This window comes from Hylobates moloch, unplaced genomic scaffold, assembly GCF_009828535.3.
Source record: "Hylobates moloch isolate HMO894 unplaced genomic scaffold, HMol_V3 SCAFFOLD_21, whole genome shotgun sequence".
Taxonomy (NCBI): Eukaryota; Metazoa; Chordata; class Mammalia; order Primates; family Hylobatidae; genus Hylobates; species Hylobates moloch.
Genome location: NW_026652296.1, coordinates 46,736,117 through 46,755,710, shown reverse-complemented (window position 1 = coordinate 46,755,710; position 19,594 = coordinate 46,736,117). Strand labels below are relative to the sequence as shown.

At 39.0% G+C, this 19,594-nt stretch overlaps 1 protein-coding gene across 4 annotated transcripts in view; it reads left to right on the top strand.

The window, feature by feature from the left end:
* Positions 1-19,594, top strand: part of MACROD2 (mono-ADP ribosylhydrolase 2) — a 2,131,323-nt gene that overhangs the window by 558,226 nt on the left and 1,553,503 nt on the right. The window lies entirely within an intron of this gene.

The window sequence follows — 19,594 nt, the reverse complement described above, 5'->3', positions numbered from 1 at the left end:
AAAAACACCTTTCCCCTCAAACACTAACAAAGTAAAATAAAATAAAAGCTAAACCCTGAAACCCAAGCAGAAATGTAAAGCTGAAGAGATATTTTCTAGATTGGTCAGTCACAGCAGTGTATTCAGAAGGCAGTTCTTCCTCCGGGTTTGAGAGGCCTGTAGCCATGTATACAGAAACCATCTTGGGTAAGGTGCCTCTACTCTGTCGGGCTTACTATTTAAGATCCTTAGTGGGTACCAGAGGCCTTTGGCCTGTACTGCACAGGCCTTTTCTTGTTTGTGGAACCTCAAATTCATTTTCTCTCCAACAGGCCTTTTGGTTTCTTAAAACTCTCCAGTTCTTGTCCCTGCACGTTTTTCCCTCTCAATGGCATTTGACTCAGGTTGCCAGTCATTAATTTCCTTGTATGGAATGAAGGAGATCTTCTGGTCCATTCTGTGGCTAGAGGCAATAAGAGAACCCATCCTCATAGATCTAGTCTCAACATGAAGCATTAGAATGTAAGCTCCTAATTCTAGAGTTAGTCACTGAAGAATTGGTCACTGAAGACAGGGATTTCTAACTGTTTTGTTCATAGATGTTTCCCTACCTCCTAGAGCAGTGTTTAGTAATATGTAGGCACTCAGTAAATATTGTTTAAATGAATGAAGGAAGGAATACCAGTCTCACAGTCACGCCTTTTATACTTTTGAGAATGAATTTCTCAACTGTCTTATCCCTCAATCTGTTATTAACTATGCTAAAAATATTTCTTGGCTTTGAGTAGCATTGTAGAAGATCCTCTTCCGTTTTCCTATTTTCATAGATGATCTTCCATTAAAAAAAGACACTGGCATGTTTCTGCTGTAGAGAAAAGGAAGCAAAGGGATAGCTACAATTCCTTCTACTCTTCTCCCCCAGAAAAAACCCTTTGAGTCCTCACCAATAGATGGCTTGCTTTCTCCTCTGATCACCAGCAGACAGAGGGGCCTTGGTATACTTCTGTGTTCTCTACACCAGGGGGGAAATGAATAATGTGTGAGATTCCTCTCTGGAATGCTTAGTGTCTCCACCTTCCTTCTACAATTATATTTGCTGCTTCATGGTGACAACAGCATCACCTGTGGGTTCAGAATCAGAGACCTCCAGCTTATATCCCCATTTTGGGGTAACATGTGCCACCTTTCTTGGATTTTATATAATCAGTGAGTCTCCTCCCCAGGAGATTGGGGACTCAACTATCTCTAAACATTTTCTCATCTTTTCTTCACCTAGGGTTCCTGGGCTCCTGTTGGGCCTCGCTGGAAGCTCCTAGAGTTAAACCAACCTTGGGCATTAATTTCAGTGTCTGTTCTCCACAGTCACAAAAATATGGACCTCTAATTTATAAAATAACAGAGATCCTACCTAGTCTACTGACAGATGTCAGCATAGCATCCTCTTCTAGAAATTTACTAGCTTATGTTTTCTGGGTACCCCCAAATTCTATAGCAAGATCTAATTCTCAGTGCAGATCTTAACACCGTATCTGAATACTTTGTGTCTATATGAGTTTGCCTATTCATAAGAGTCCAGAGGCTGGTATTAAACATCTCCTTTTATCTCCTGCAATTGCCCTTAGATCCTTCCTGAGGATATGCCAGTATAGTTATGAGAGGTGATCTGGATGTTGTTCATCTAGAGTTAATCTGGACATTGTTCTAGGTAAAACAGATAAAACCATGAACTCTAAAATGTCCTCAGTCCTTTAAGGATGATAGAATGTGCTTATAGTTATAGCTAGGTTGATTATAGAATTTGTTATTTAAAACATGACACCTTGAAAGCAAAAGGAAACGGTGTTTATAATTACATTGCCTCAGAAGTCATAAACCAGGACGTATAGTCACTGTGGTTATGGCAGAAATCTTGCATTGGAAAATCTTACCTTCAACTTATTTCACCCTACATGGTGAAATTTTTTTTTAAACTCTTCTTTGAAGTAGTCTTGCACCTTAAGGATTCACTTTTTCCGAACCACCAATGTCCTTTCCTTAATTATGTGGTCTAACTCACCCATTCCTTCACATTGTTCATGTTCTTAGCCATTTTCTCTATCATTACTAGAAGTTGGCTAGGGCTCTAGAGATGTCCTAAGATTTTTCTTGAATAGCAGCTGACTGGACAAGTGAAGACTTTCTTTCCTAATTTATCCTAATATATTGGAATTTCACTTTTGTTTTGTTTCAATGCCAAATGTGGACTAGCGGTGGCAAGATAAGGGTGGAACAGAGGGGGAAAAGGAAGGACAGGATAAAGGAAGGAAGCCTACCTCCTACGTATACATCACACCTGGGATGCTCATGCTCTTGTCCCCTGCCTGCGTTAGGCTTGGACTCGCTGCTCCCTTGAGATGCCACTAAAAGGGAAAGGGAGAGCATATTTAGAACACTCACCCCACCCTTAACTTTACCACCTTCATTGATGCTCCTCAAGTCCTTAACCTTCTCGTTAGCTTCCCCAGCCCTCCTTCCTGATCTTGAGCAGTGTTCATACTGAGTCTCAAATCAGAGCCCCTTGCCCTGCTTCCTCACTTGCCTCATACTGTCTCTGTATTGCTTTCCTCTTGCAAGAACTCCTTCACCACGCTAGGAGAAAAGCCTAGAAGAACCCTGTTCTTACTGCTTTATAGATGAGAATGTAAGGGGTTAGGAAGAGCCCCCATTTTCTTATCTTTATGTTGAAAATGCAGGGTGATATGTGGTCTTGACACACAAATTTAGAATTCTGAATTTATTTTCTCATCAAAACTCCTTTATAACTGGCCATTTGGTTTCAAAATACTACAAGTAGTACCCATTGGATATATTAGCTATATTGGTGTTTAAATAGATGTTTATATTCTTATCTGTCAGTCTAATTACCATGTATAATAGTATTTCCATATGAAAATCTGAGCTTATTTCCTCAAGATTGCTCAGATAAAATTTGGGGAGATTGTCTATTTATAATTAGGTCTATCTCCCTTTTTTGCTAGTTCTCATTTGAACATATTCAATTCCAAGCTGTTAAAAGTTAGCAATGCTAATGATAGTGATGATCACTAATGTTTATTAAGCAGCCTTCATGTAGCAGGTGCTGTGTTAGTTACAGTGATGGAAGTATTATTTCCATATTACAGATGAGCAAAGTGAGGCACAGTGAGGAAAAGTGAGGGGCTTAAGGTTATGTAATGAATAAATGATAAAGCTAAGATTCATGCCCAGGCTTGTCAGACTCTGAAATTGGCATATTTTTACAATGCCATGTGGCTGCCTGTGACTAGCCATATTTTACCATGTGTTACCACTGGTGTGTCTATTTTAGGTTAGGAGCAATTTTAGAGAGAAGCAGTGCCCTAATCTGCATCTTTAATGCCATTTAGGTATGTTAGTTAGGACGGTTGGATGCTAAAGCACTTAAATAACTTTTAGATCATTTGCATTTCCCAATAGTGGTAAATGAAGTTATCAAATAAATCATATATTCCCATTGATTTGGAGTTGCTTGTTATGTTCTCTCCGTTCTCCTGCTGTTTTTTCATTCATTGCAGCCAATAGCTATTGGATTCATGTTGTTGGCTAAATCTACCCTTTTTCTAATCATGCTTCCTGAAGGTTGGAGGACTTGGAGGGGGAAATATTTGCCATAAAATTGATTTCTAAGGACAGGGCAATGAGTAAGGCCGATATCAGAATGTTGATCGAAAAAAGCCCTTCTTTTGTCATGTTGGCTGTAAAATATCTTGCATGGCCCAGAGTACAATGAACTTAAAATACAAGGAGAGCGCAATGCAAGTCACCATGATGACTCTGACATCAGTATTTTCCATATCTCTTTTAACCCAATTGTGACTTTGTAGAATGTAAATTGCATAGAACATATATTTTTTCACACTGTCTCTAAATCCTAGTTTCCTTTCTTGTCATATTCTTTTTTTTTTTAATTTTTCAATTAAAATAGGATCCTGTTTTCCTTTCTTGTCATAGTCTTTTTTTATTTCTCAATTAAAACAGGGTGGGTAAAAAGGACACAAATTCTGCCATTGCATGTGATCTATCAGTTTTGGGGGACATACTGACTCAATGAAGATCCAGTGTTGTCTTTCAAAATTTCATTTACATTCTGCTCATTCACACTTTTAATTGTTATTCCCTTAAAAATTAGTAAATAAAAGGAGCCATCTTGTCTACGTATTTTTGGACTTTTTTTTCTTCATAGACAGAAGTCTTTCAAGTCTGATTTATATTTCTCTTCAGATTGCACTCTTGAGTTCAACTCTTCACAGACATCTACAATATTCCTTATCTCAGCTAGTTCTCCAGAATATGCTTATGAAACAAGAAAGGTTCCCTTGTCCCCCTCACAGGGTGTGTGATGGGGGTGTGGCTCACTTCTTCAGTGCCCTGCTGCTCAAACCTCTAGGGGAGCATACAGACTGACAGGCTGTGGGACTCCAAACCCACGACAGTGTCTAGGGGTGAATGCTGCAGGCCCCAGTCGGCTGAAGCCCCAGTGGGTGTGTGTTTGAGGGTGCTTTTTTAGTTTAGCCATTTGTAGATGGCTTGTATTAGCTCAATTAGACCCTGATCTTAATTGCAGAGACAGAGGGCTTTCCGTATCCCGGGGCTCTTGCCTTGGTGTTGTACGGATCACACGTGGACTTGGAGAATGAGTGCAAGGTTTTATTGAGTGGAAGTAGCTTTCAGCAGATGGGGGAGCTAGAAGGGAGATGGATTTCCCCTAGAGTTAGGCCTCTGCTTGGCAGCCTGGGCTCCCCTCCAACTGCCCCAGCCAAACTCCATGTCGTTCTGCCAGTTGGCGTCTGTCAGTTTGTTCTTCTCGATGTCCAGCCACCTGTGTGTTCTCTGCTGATGTGCTCCTCTCCTCTCCATATCCAGCTGCTTCTGTGTTTGCCTGCTAGGGTCTCGCAGGTTTTCATAGGCACAGGATGGGAGTGTGGCAGGCCAGGGTGGTCTTAGGAAATGCAACATTTGGGCAGAAAATGCCTGTCTTCACCTAGGTCCTAGGGGTGGAGTCCTAGCCAGGGACCATGCTCTCCTCCTAGCACTTCTCTTCCCGCCTTCCGTATCATTTAAAGGGACCACTCTCTTCCCTTCCCAGCCCTCTCGTATCACTTACAACCAACCCCTGATTATATAGGCAAAAAAACCACAGTTCTAGTGAACAACCTGAAAACCACAAATAAAATATGCCTCAATGAATTATACTGACATTATAGGAAGATATGCAAATGTACTATTTCTATGGAATGAATGCTCTGGGGACAATGTCTCATGCTGTGCATTGTGGAATCATGAATTTCAGCAGTTTCATTTTTCTGTGTTTTACATTAAAATAGCAAAGAAAGAGTACATGTTTAGAAAACTATTTCTTAGTGACCTGTCAGACACATGCCAGAATGTCTAATGTTTTTCACATGTGGTTCACCTGAGCCTGTAAGATTTGATAATACACCATTCTGAAATAAATGAGTGCCTCTAAATGTAGTAATACTTCTCATGTCCACTTAAAGATCAATTATTTCAACCATTATGGTTTAGGAAAATGGGCCGGTTAAATAAGCTGAGTGAAATAAGCAGCCCAGCTCACCAAGAAAGGACCTGATTTGAGAGAAATGGGACTAGTCTTGCCTTTCTCAAGTCCATCCTCAGTAGCCGTCAGTATCATATAAACTACAATCTTATATAATCTTATTTAATCTCAATATAAGATAAAATCTGACCTTTAATAAGCCTCACTGCCTCTACAGAATGAAGTCTACACTTTTTTTTTTTTTTTTTTTGAGACGGAGTTTCGCCCCCATTGCCCAGGCCGGAGTGCAATGGCGCAATCTTGGCTTACCGCAACCTCTGCTTCCTGGGTTCAAGTGATTCTCCTGCTTCAGCCTCCCAAGTAGCTGGGATTACAGGCATGTGCCACCACGCCCGGCTGATTTTGTGGTGGTGTTGTTTTTTTAGTAAAGACAGGGTTTCTGTTTTTTTTTTTTAAGTAGAGACAGGATTTCTCCATGTTGGTCAGGATGGTCTCGAACTCCCGACCTCTGGTGATCCACCCGCCTCGGCCTCCCAAAGTGCTGGGATTACAGGTGTGAGCCACCGTGCCTGGACTGAAGTCTACACTCCTTGACATGGTGTACAAAGTTCCTGATCTAGCCACTGCCTGCTTTTATAGCTTTTTTGTTTATCTTCTCTGGCTACTACTTTTAGCCACCTGAACTGCTAATATTCCCTTCCAATGTCCTTTGCTTTCTTAGCCCTGTGTCTTTGTTAGGCTGACTTTTCTTTTTCTCCTTGAGACGTCTTTTTTTTTTTTTTTTTTTTTGCGGGGGTGGAGGGGTCCCAACATTTCTTGATCTCGTTTGTGGATTATTTTCAGGATCAGTGTGTTGTCCAGAAGACAGATATGGACCATTGATTAGGTTCGGTTGGGCTGTCTTCTCTGATCCAACGGTAATAGAATAACCAACACTTACAGAGTGATGTGACAGGCTCTTGGCACATCCTGTAGGTGCAAGTTATCTAATTTGACCCCTATACCCACCCTATGGAGGAAGATATATGAGGCTGGGTCTTATGTAATAATAACTAGAGCACGGATTAGGTACTGGCTTTTCAGTATCTTTTCCTTCCATGCCTTTATCCCTATATCTGCATGTGTAACTAGGTCCGGAAGTGGATAAACCTTGATGAGTTCATTCACTTCTCATTTTCAGTGATTGCTCAGGAAAGGGCACGAGATTCAGTTGTGATCTAGAGGTCACTAGGGGAACTATTAGGTAGGTTGCCTTTACTTAGAAAGATGAGATCGTCCATATGAGAGCGTTTTGCACACTGAAAAAGCCATCATGCTAGTTTTAGGCTTCAAGTAACAAGAAACCCAAAAGATTAAACAAGATTTATTATCTCACATCACAAGAAGTTCAGAGATATGGCAGTTCCAGGATTAGTTAATTCATTAGTTAATAACAATAAATATATAATTAAGGACCCAGGTCTCTTTTCATCTTTCTGCCCTGCCACACTTAGTGTATTGGCTTTTGTCTTCAGGCTTTTCACTTCGTGCTTGTGATGTGGCTACCACGACTCCTAGACTACCTCATTACACAGCATTTACAGGCCACGATAGGCTCCTCTTCATGTCATTATATGACAATAATTTTCATGTCCCTTTTAAAGCATAAAATAAAAATTCCCACACACCTCCAGTAAAACTTTCCGTTCTGTCCCGTAAGCTAGAACTGCATCTCTTGCCCATTCCTGAGCAGTCAGTGAAAATGGAAGTGAAATGACATGATTGCCAAGACTGATCAAGGTTTATTCCCTAGAAGGATTGAGTTTCCTAGAGGCACATAGTCATTCAATGTTTGAATGAAATTGGGATTTTGGTAAAAGAAGAAAGGGCTAGGGCATGTCTTTTTATTAACTAGTGGTACCTGCCACAGCACTATACAAATATGGGCTCTCATTTTTAATATTAGTATATCAATGTTTAATATATGGCAGTGGTTTCAGAAAGATTCATTTTTGAGATAATTTTTAAGCAAAGAGGGTAATAGTGTTTTCTTTCCCATGTTTTAGATTGGGTTGCCTCAGAAGCAGAACCTAAAACAACGATTTGAGTGCAAGTAGTTTATTTGGAAGGTAGAGGAGGAGGGGAAGTGATACAAGGATACAGGGAAGAGAATGGATTATCACTGGGTGACTGAAGCTCATTGCCATAGGGGCACTCTGAGAAATGGTACAGAATTACATGCAGAGTTATCCCTCAGAAGGAGGAAGGGAGCTGGGGTAATTGTACCCCAGCTTTTGCCAGTTATCTGTTGAGAAACTCAGGGAAGTGTGTTAATGTCCCCAGGGCCCTTGTGATACGGTGTTTTGCAGCTTGTGGGGAAGCTTTCAGGCAAAGAGATACAGATATTGGAAGCTAAAAGTCCCAGGGAACTGATAAGGCTCAGGGCATGTGAGACCAACAGCAACTGCCACATTCCTTTATGTCCATAACACAAAATAAAGAGCAGAAATGTCACAGAGCCTGCAAAGGGATGGAGATTTGTTTCGTCAAAGAGGGAAAGAAGCACTTCCATATTTTTTATTTAGCTCTAAAATGGGGTACTTTCTAAAGTGGTGTGATTTATGTATGTATTATAGCCAGTTATTTCCCTGCACACTGCTTACATTCATATTATATTCTAGCAGAAAAATCTGATTTTAATAGCTCTAAAAATACATGTTCTTATCTGCAGGATTTGTATTGATGCTTACTAAGAGCAGCTTAAAGGTCGAAACCTTATATTTAAACTATTAGCTGTAATTGTTAGTGGAGTACATTTTAATGTTACAGAGTTGGTTAAACTGCTGGTATCCTTCCACCTTCCAAGATGATTAAGAGCACTGAAAAATAATTTATCTTACATTTTTAAGTGTGTGTTTAATTTTCTCATTTATGGCATACGTAACAGAATGGCAATTAATTATTAAGTCTAAAGAAAGAGAATCATTGTTCAAGTCAGTACACTATGCTTCGTTTAACTCCTATAAATATCACATTCTAGAGACATAAACTTGCACAGTCAGTAGCAAAAGGTGGTTGTTAATAATCTGTTAGTCACTGTGTACACTCTATTGGCCAAGTATTTTCTCCACTTGCTCTTTTGTTATTTTCTCTTTTATTGTCCCAAGAATACAAAGCAATTAGCCAAAATTATATGACAATCTCTGGAAGTTATTTTATTTTCCATTTGTGGTTTGGAGACAGGGAAGGTAGGAGGAGGAGGGATGGAAAGAACTTGTCAAAAATTGAGGCAGGTGTAGTAGATTGAAATAGTAGGATCTCAAAACATATGTCCATGTCCTAACCTCTGGAACCTGTGAATGTGACCTTATTTGGAGAAATGGTCTCTGCGGATACAATTAAGGATCTCAAGAGGAAATCATCCTGGATTTAGGGTGGGCTTAAAGTCAGATGTACATTTGAAACACAGGGATACACGGGGAAGGTCAGAGGGTTACTGGAGACACAGTATCCCAGAGGAAGAGACCTTGTGAAGATGGTCACAGAGATTGAAGTCACGTGGTCCCAAGCAAAGGGAAGCCCGGAGTGACCAGAAGCTGGAATTAGCAAGAAAGATTCTTCCCTAGCACCTTCTGAGGTAGCACAGCCCTACTGACACATTGATTTTGGAACTCTGGCCTCCAGAGATGTGACAGAATAAATTTATGTTGTTTCACGGAACCAATTGTGTGGTAATTTGTTACAGAAACCGAAGAAAACTTATATAGCAGGTGGTATTATATTATTCGTGGTAGTAATGATAATGGAGGTAACATTTTGCCTACAATTTTATAGTTTACCAGATGTTCTCATCTATGATTATCAGAGTCAAATGGTAAGCTGAATGATACATAGAAATTAAATGTCCTGCCCCAGCTATAGCCATAAGCACTCCAGTATCTCAGACACAGAGCCACTAGCCCATAAGAAGCTAACTCCGGGAAGGGAAGGTTGAGGAGCTTCCTCAAGCCTCTAAGGAGTAACAAATTCTGGTGGAAAGTTTTTTCTCCCCACCCCATATTTTCTAAAGCCAGCCTTATAAAAGCTGTGCTTCCATTTTCTCATTAAACATTCCTCTCAGCCAGTGCTTGACGTTCACTGTGTGGACACATTCCAATGAGTTTTGTTTTTTTCTTTACCATATGGTGATTTCAATTTGTACTCACTATAGATTCATTCATTTCTTTATTAAATGCACATTTACTTCATACCTCCCAAAGGCCTAACCTGTGCTGATGCTGAAGGACAATAGCAGTACAATGATTTTAATACCCAGGTTTCTTAGAAACGTAGCTTTCACATTTTGTGCACAAAACAATCCTGTATAATCATTTTTAACAAAAAAAGTTAAGGACAAGATTTGTGCGGTATTAAGAGCCATTACTTATTACTGTGTGATTGAGATCATTTATAGTCATTCAATATTTGAGCAGGTTGGTTTTCATTAGCAGTTTCTCCCCCCTTTTGGTTAAGAGAGTGAATGCTTCAGATGTGGTGACTTGGTTGCCCGTTGTTCAAATATATGCTACTGGTAGTTTCTCAAAATGTCAATCACTTCATGTCTGCTTTAATTTACTACATATATTGCTCAGAGTGCTGAATTAATGATGTGAACTTTAAGTTTCTGGTCTTCCAGTAATCCCTGGGTGATGCATCAGGATTAGGTCTTTGCAGTAGAAATTACAGACATGCGTGCTGAGCTTTTTGTGTCTTGCTATTTTTTCAGCCTTGTATGAAGGGCCAAAAGATGTGGAGCCTTATTAAACCCAATTTATGGGAATCTGTTGTTTTGGACTGAGCTCCTGCAACTAGGCCCATACCAGACCAAACCAGAATGGAGTCACTCTTGCTAGGTGCCATGTAATAACCAAACTGAATGACCAGTTTTCCAAAAAACAGGAGATTTCACAGCAACCAATCAGAAAGTGCTCAGTCTACCTAAGCCTGGATGATAAGGAAATTCTGTCTACTTTAACCTTATAAGGAAAGTAACTTTGAAATGACCAATCTGCTTTTCGTTCTTTATTTCTTGTCCCTTATTTCTGCTCTCTTTAGCACTTTCTGTCTATAAAGTCAACACCTGCTGCTCAGCTCATCGGAGCTTCCCCTGTTTTGTAGACGGGATGCTGCTCAATTCTGAATCGCTAACAAAAGCCAGTTCTATCTTTAAACCTCAGTTAGTTAAAATTTTGTTTTTTGACAAGCTATAAGAAGCACATAGCCACATGACTTATGATTATACATTTTTAGATTATTTCTTAACTATTAAGATTCTCAAAAATGTTTAGGAAAATAAATGACCTCTAGGTTTAGGTTTATGGTGGACTAAGTGGTGAACCATTTGATCTTGAAAAAAGAAAAAGAGGATGAAAAGTAACAAAGTTGCACTCATCTCTGATTACTAAACATCTGGTCACATTAAAAGATTCTCATGTATTCCAGAACTTAAAGTATAATTTAAAAAAAATTCTCTTTTTTAACTTTTAATCCTAAATAGTATATAGTTTTAAATTCTCATATACTATTGTATACCTCTTTTACTACAATAATCATTTTCTTTGCAAATATTTTCATTGTGATCACTAGTAAATTCATATATTGCCTTATTCACAGTCCAGGTAAAGAATTTGAGAGCCTTCTTACCTGTGTTTGGACATTCACTTTTTGGATATACTTTACTGTGTCCACATGGATATACTTTTGGATATACTTTAATGTGTCCACATGGTAACTTGAAGCAATAGCAACTATGTTTAACTTATCAAATTTTCCATAAACCAATTTGATGGTCAATCCCTGTAATATTTAGTTCTTCTTCTGCACAAGATATGTTCTTGTTACAAGTCTTTCTACTTATTAAAAAAAAATACCAGTTAAAAGAGAAGGACATTTAGGCTTTATCTTTTAAAACCTAAATTATTAATTACACGTGTGTTTCTTGAGGATGGTGTGGAGATCCAGCTGTGAAAGCCTAAAACACAGGAAGGGCCACACCGTCAGATTCGAGCATTGCTTCATCTGGAAGGGTAATTTCATTTTCCTCAGTGTGAGTGGTGAACAAAGAGGAACTAAAGGTGGAGACCAGATGGCGAACTGGGTCACCTTTCTGAGTCTTCTTGTGTTTGGATTTTTATTCTTTGACTCAAGTTTTGTTTCAGATGTGGTAAACTTTAAGAAAGGAGGATATGCTGACATTCAAATATAAATATGTATTATGTTCTTACTTTTATCCATGCTTCTGTTTTCCTCCGTTGGTATAAAAATTGACTTAAATATAGAAAAGAATTTTTTTCTACTTAATAATGTATGTTACATATAACTGGGATCAATGAATAATCTCGTTGATCAAGAGTGTCTTCAAATACAGATGTATTTCAGAAGGGAATGGAGATTGCTTTATGTTTAGCATTTCAATGTACATTTATTGAGCATCTACTTTGGATCAGACCCTCAGAGTCTAAAAATAGTTTTAAAATAATTTCTTCATTTTCAAGGGGCTTAACATTAATTGATGGGGAATAGGGGAAGGATAGTTTTTGAACAGAAAAATAAAAGACAGTTACTAAAGAGAACTATGACATATATTGTTGTCCTTGGAGACAGAATTAGGGACAGTAGATGAAAGAGGCAAGGAGAGAGGTTTTGACTTATTACCAGAATAAGCTTGATAATGATCCAAGCATAAAAAACAATAGAATGACCCTGTCTATTGGGAGCTGATGAGTACTTTCTAGTTAGAAATATTTATGCAGAAAATGAATGATTGTATCTGAGTACCACTACTTGGTTTAGAGGATTGAAGGAACTGCCAAGATTCCTTTAGAATTTAAGATTGTATTTTTGAATTAGTTAGGCATCTTTATAGGAGTTATCTTGGCTGGGCGCGGTGGCTCACGCCTGTAATCCCAGCACTTTGGGAGGCCGAGGTGGGCGGATCACCTGAGATCAGGTGTTCAAGACCAGCCTGGCCAACGTGGTGAAATCCCATCTCTACTAAAAATACAAAAAATTAGCTGGGCGTAGTGGCGGGCACCTGTAATCCCAGCTACTCAGAAGGCTGAGGCAGGAGAATCGCTTGAACCCAGGAGGCAGAGGTTGCAGTGAGCCAAGATGGTGCCATTGTACTCCAGCCTGGGCAACAAGAGCGAAACTCCATCTCAAAAAAAAAAAAAAAAGAGTTATCCTTTTCTCCTAAAAGTCTTGCCAAGGACTTGGGTGGGCATTGTGTTGGTTAGGTAGCTAGGAAGCTGTGGTTGATTAACTGTTAAAGTCTTGAGTATATAGTGAAGAAGAAGAAACAGGGCAGAATTAATTATGCATTAAGGCCTCCCAGTATCTTCCCTTAGCTGCTGTGATTTTACCGGGACCCTCACTTTCCTTCACTTTCCTTGGATTAGATGGTTAGGCGGCACTGAAGTGATTTGTACCAACAGGCTTAAGCATGAGAACTAACCTGATGTATTATATCCTAAGAAGGTATTCTAGAATTGAATTTATAGAAGATTTCACTAGTTATTCAAGTATATATTTTTAGATTCAAGTATTAAAGTTAGTACTAATGTAATTCACTTTGTTTATGGAGAATTGTTTACTTATTAGAATCTATAAAATAGTTTTGATCTAATGGAAACAGGCCTCTTGGTTATAGGAGGGAAATGTATCATGGTTTGACAAAAAAAATAAAAAATAAAGGAGCTGGGGCATGACAGCTCTTAGAAGTAAAATCATTTGAACTATTTGTCATTGGGAGAAATCACCTACAGTTTCAAACAGTTGTCACAAAGAACTTTCCCATGATACCCAACAACATTGTGTGTGTGTGTGTGTATATATATATGCACAACGTTGACTTCCAGTGATCGCCATTTAATATAAAATAATTATCTGTGACAATGATTCTTTAAAAATGCATTCTCCATTAACGTAAGTGGAATTTCGACTAGCCAATACTCTGAACTTTCATGTCTCAAGTGGAGGATTTTACTGGGTACAGAAAAATGAAGGAAAATCCATAGCCTGAACAGAAGAGCAATGAGCTTAGTTTTATATTACACTTGAGGAAGAATAAAGAATAATATATGAGAGTTGGTGGTGTAGAGAACGTATGTGAAATAGTTGGCAATTATTTATTTTATTACCTTTGGGGACAGTTCATCTTTATAAATAAGTATTAACATGGTTAAATGCAAGGAATCTTTAGGAGCAAAATGATAATAAGAGGTTATTTTTATCTTTGAACAAAATCTAACCTGACTGGGCTGAAACCCAGTGGGTAACATTGGTGTGTATGTGTGTATGTGTGCATGTATACATTAAGTCACATTTTTTATATTTGTTCCACTTTTGATTGAAGGCAGATATTGTTGGAGAACAGATCTATTTGTGAAACCTTATTGGGAACATCCAAATTGGCAAAATGACTTGGTGTCCATCTGCAGTAAATTAAGATGTACATCTGACTAGGTTGGGGCTTCATGCCAGTGCCTGTCTCAACATGTTCAGTTTTTAACTGAATTCTGTCAAAATTCTGAGTCGGATAATAATTAATGCCACAGACATTTAATGCATCTTTATTATGCAAGTGGCTGTCTTTGTGACTGTAGATAAAGTCAGAAAGGGTCAGGATGGCTTCCTGGCCATGATATTAGCCCAGAGCTCTCCCTACTTCCTCCAACCCCCTTCCTTCTTTTTTCTGTTCACTCTCATTCTACCCTGGGATCTATCATTGGGATAGTGGTTGGAAAATGTTACTTCACTGGGGAAGAAAGCTCATATGAGATCTATGTTGTTTGAAAGCATTATATGGTGTCCTAGTTAGGATTCTTCCAAAAGCAAAACCTGACACAGTGACTCAGATATGACAGTTTATTTGATAGGTAGTTCCAGGTAACAAGAATGAGGGAGAGTGAGGCAGCTTTAAGAAAAGGATTTTAATGAGCAGATTAAGGATAAGGGGAACTAGGACTAAGTCCTGCTATAGATCTTGTATAAAATAGTCTACACCTAGGGACAGGGAAGTTGAGTGTTTATTCACTTACCCCATTCTTCGTTGTTGGTGGTTTCTCTTGGGGGTGTTTAATCTCTGGCGCTTTCAGCCTGCCCTAAACATGGGCTGAGCAGGTGGAGAGGCAGAAAGACACAAGTGCTTTAAGTTGGGGAGCTGTTGGTGTGTATAGGAACCAGATAGCTTCAGGTGAACTCAGAGGTGGGCTAAGAGGACGTGAAGCAGGGCATCACCAATGGAAGTTCCATGTGGTTTCTATTGAAAAGGAGCTTCAGGGCTCTATTAATGTATAGAATGTCTACTTCTGTTTTCTCAAGCTCATCTACTTGTCTCAAACCAACTAAATGACCAAAAGGAAAAGTTGGAAATGGCACTGGCACCAGTGGTTCATCCTGCTCATTTTCCAGCATAGTCTGAAGGTAGACAATTCTCATACTTTGCCCATTTTAGACAATCTTCCTCAGGATACAGATGGCAGGAAGGAAACAAGAGCCTCTCAGAAATCCGATGCAGCTCCTTATTAGATCTCTATTTTCACCTTCTTTGCTTCTCCTCAAACGTGGATCTCAAAATACCATCTGCTTAATTGACCTAATAGCAATTGTAGTGGTAGTGCTATTTGCTATCTTTTCTCGAGTGCTTACCATGTTCCCACCATTATTTTAGCACTGTTCTGTATAAATAATCAGAACAATCCCATGAAGGGGATACTATAATGATCCCATTTTAAAACATGAAAAGAAACTGAGTTAGAGAACGATTACCTGTCCAAGGTGGAGCATATGACCTGAGTAAGCTGTCTAGAGTCTCTTGTACACTGAAACAAATGCACCCTTTTCTCAGGGCTAAACACAGCTCTTGGCCCCAGGGCAGGACTAGAATATCCCTGATCCTCATGCCGGAAGGCTTGTGAATCAAAGGCTGGAGCAATGGAGGAGAGATGGCAACTTATTGTCACAAGCCTTCCCTCTGTTACACTTCCTCTCTTCATTCCATTCTCCATGCAGCATCTGAAATGATATTTAAAATGCAGAAATCAGATTACACTGCACCCCTGCCTAACACTCTCTAATGAGTCCTACTGCACTTAGAGCAAAATCCACAATTTGCTCAGCTACTGTGAGCCTGCTCTTGCCTGTCTTCTAGTCTTCACCTCCCACCCCTCTACTCATGACTCTCTCAGCTCTAACCACACCGGCCTTCTTTCTATTCCAGGCATATAAGGAACTGATACCCACCTCAGGACATGACTATGTCCCACTCACTCCTTCGTACATTGTCACCTCACTGTCCTCTTGTTATCCTTCAGATGTCAGCTCAGATGCTGCCTCCTCAGGCTTCTGCTGACTGCCCCTCTCCCTTACGCCAGGCATCTTGTTACCCTCTTCTGTTTTCTGTATAGCATGTATCCCATTCTGAAAAAGTACCTCATTTATTTTCAAGCCTACATGTATATTATCTCTCTCCGTGCTCCCCACAACCCAGTCTCCAAATGTAAGCTCCACGAGAGTCAGGACTTCGTGTGTTCTGTTTCGCTGGTGTGTCCCTGGTGCCTAGAACTTCCTGGCACATAATGAGCGTTCAGTACACATTTCACATATGACTGGCTAACTGATGAGTAAGGAAATGAGTGAATGAATGAACAATGGATTAAAAATGTAGATACTTTATCTTAGACAAAATTTGGCAACACTAGAATTCAAGACCTTTCTCTGTCCAGCTTATGTGACTCTTCAAAATTATCTCAATTGTGTACAATATTTTGAGCTAAAAACATTTTTCTCCTCAAAATCTCATTTTTTTCTTTTATTTAGGGGAAGGAAAAGGCATAGCAGTTGTTTCCTGAAGCAGTTGTTCCCACATACACAAGTTGACACCTCTTTTAGCTTTTCTGACCAAGTTTCAATAATCATACACGGAATTTTAGAAATACCTTCTTCTGGCCATCCTCCCTTGACTCCTGCTTTTCCAGTGGGAGATGGAGCTGGGAGGTGGTGGTAGAAGAAGGGAGAGTGTTGGAGGAGTGAGTGAAGGACCTGTGAGAAAAGGATTGGATTTGACCATTTAGGGAAGGGGGACAATATGAAAACCAGCTATTAATGATTGGGCTCATTTCTGCACAGGTAAATATATCAGCACTCATTCCACTAAGATATTTTATAAAAATGCTTCCTGCAACAAAGTAGTTACTTCTAAGTTTCCCTAGGGAATAACTTTAAAAAAAATTAAAAAGATGCATTCAACGTATGTGCCAGAAATCCTCTATTTTTGATAAGCACTGATAATTCAAAAATAATGCTGCTAATGTATAGACAATTTACTTTGTTTCCTTCAGAGAAATTGAGAACTTAGGTCTTGCTTTGTACACAAATACAGAGGTAACAAATTCTGATAAGGATGTAAATCATATTTTTTTTCCACTGGTTAGTAGAGAGGTAGATTGGGAGGAAAGCATTAGATGTAATGGCAGCTGTGGCCCGTTCCTAGATGCTAAGCAAATCTGTTTCACATGTGAACATGTTGGGATCTTTTACATTTTGAGACCACTTTGCCCTTCTTTTAAAGGTCCTAACAGTCTCATAACTCACAGAGAATTATGGTTTAGTTTCAGTTACCAGTAATATTGTAAATATATTCACATACATTTTTAAAGACATTATGGCAATGTCCTTAATTAATAACATAGCCACCGTTTTAAAAAGAGTCCCAATTTATTAAAAATAAAACTCTAAAACCAAAAATGATGGGATAACATCTTTATGTTGCCCTTGTTTGCATTCAGGATGTTTCCAAGTTTATCATGTCTGTGACCTCAGTTACGTTTACTTCCCCAGATGGTTTTTTACCACATGAGCAATTAATATAATTGGAGACTATGAAGTGTTTATGTCAAGGCAAGAAGCAGTAGCAGCTTCAATGTGGTGACTTTGCAGGCAGTCAAACATATTTCACTGTGAGCTTCCAACCTAACCCTTCCCCTGCCCTTCCCCTTCTATTTTTATATTAAACAGAAAAAGAGAGTTCACAAAGGCACTCAGAAACTGGCAGTTTCTTTCAGAATGTGGTATATTTCTAATTTCCATATATTTCCTTCAAGTGGAATGGCCCTGGGAGCACAATTACCTTCAATCTTGACAGGTATAAAAAGGCAAATCCTGCCAGTCTCTCATTGAAATGTTAGATCGACTTTTCTGAATCTGGCATGATGGGTGACAAAAGACAGGGATGTTGCTGGGTCAGGTGAAGATGTTGCCATAATCCCTTTTACCTATTTTGAGCTTCTGAGCAAGAAAATCCTATGTCAAGGTACATTAGCACCACCTGCTATCAGCACCCTTAGAGGGGCTGGCAACAGAGAGGTTCTTTAACTTTCATAATCGTGCTCTACATTAGGAGAGAATCAAGGAAAGAAAAATCAGGCATAATCTCTGAAGACTGTATAATGAGCTCATGTTCTCATTCTTCATATAGATTCCATTTTTCTGTATGAAAATGGTCTGCCAACTGTCCATAATTAGCCCCATCTTACTTCACCTGGCAATATCTAGTGCTTATGAATTCTGTTGGTAGGGGATATCTTTATGGGGTGAATGCATTCTGCAAAAAGTATACATCAAAAGTTGTAAATCATATTACATCTTAATTACAGAATTGATTCCTCTGAATAATAAGTTTGGAATAAAGCCTTGCTAGGGTGGTTTCATATCCTTAAATCCAAAATATTGTGTTTGTTCTTTCACTCTCAATTTGTATATACTTTATGTGACAATAGGTACTCTGAAAGGGGAGCACACATATATTAATTTGCATTTGGTGACATACTTTTTAGAGGTGCATTTAAGGTCTTCCCATTTGGTCTGGCAAGTTCTGTCTGCATGGATCTCCCCTCCCCAGGATATTTTTAGTGGTCCCTCTCTGTTTCTTCCTTTTATCTCCCTTCAGAGTCCATCTTGTCAGGGACGTCTTCTCCGACCATCTCATATAAACCTCCCACCCATACCATGCTTTACTTTTCTCCTATTACTTATAATTACAAGGCATATTATGAACTTATTTTCTATCTTCCCTGAACTAAACTCTATAAAACTGGTTTTTTTCTTTAACTTACTGTTGTATCTTCAGACCTAGGACAGTGCCTAGCACATGTATACACAGCACACATCACACACACACACACACACACACACACACACACACACTATATATAATGAATGCATGGATACGTGAACAAAATGATGTACTTGAGAGGGAATGGTGTCTATAGAACCGCCAGTATTATCGGATTCATTTTGTGTGGTTATGTTTCCTGAGGAGAAAGAGACGTATTACTGTTTACTTTTGGTTTTTGTTTATCTGTTACAATAGCATATAGTATATCTGGTATATCTAACTGCTCAAGTCTTAAATGTCTTAAAAATATTGATTAATAGATCCTTTAAATCATATGATTCTAAGACTCATCTGTTGACTCAGAATATGATCTGATCATCATAATACTACAGGGGAACCACAGGTCATCAAATGGCATGAAACTCAAAACTACAGAATGTAATCTGGGAGACTTATAGGCCCAATTTTACTAAACCACATAATGTTTTTAAAATGTATAATTTCATTGTTAACATTTGAGAAATTCAATATATTGCACGTAAATATCTGGATTCCCAGCCTTTCCTGAATAGCCCGAAGGTTTGCTGACGCGAGACACCTATGTCTGCATGGCATCAGTTAGCTGGAGCAGAATGTGGGTGTGTTGACCACAGTCGCCATCACACCCTTTTGTCTTTCCCTCACCTCACTCCTGTGTATATTTTGCCAATATGGCACTGTCAATGTTTGGTGTAATATCCCTGCTCTAAATCAAGCTAATCCATAGGCATCACTTCATGTGCTGCTCTTTATTTATTTACTGAATGGAGTTGAAAATATTTGTTGAGGTTAAGGAAAAACTATGTTCTTTGTTTCACTTTAAACATTCTAAATATTTTGGATTAGAGAAAAGAAAAGGAAGCTTATAC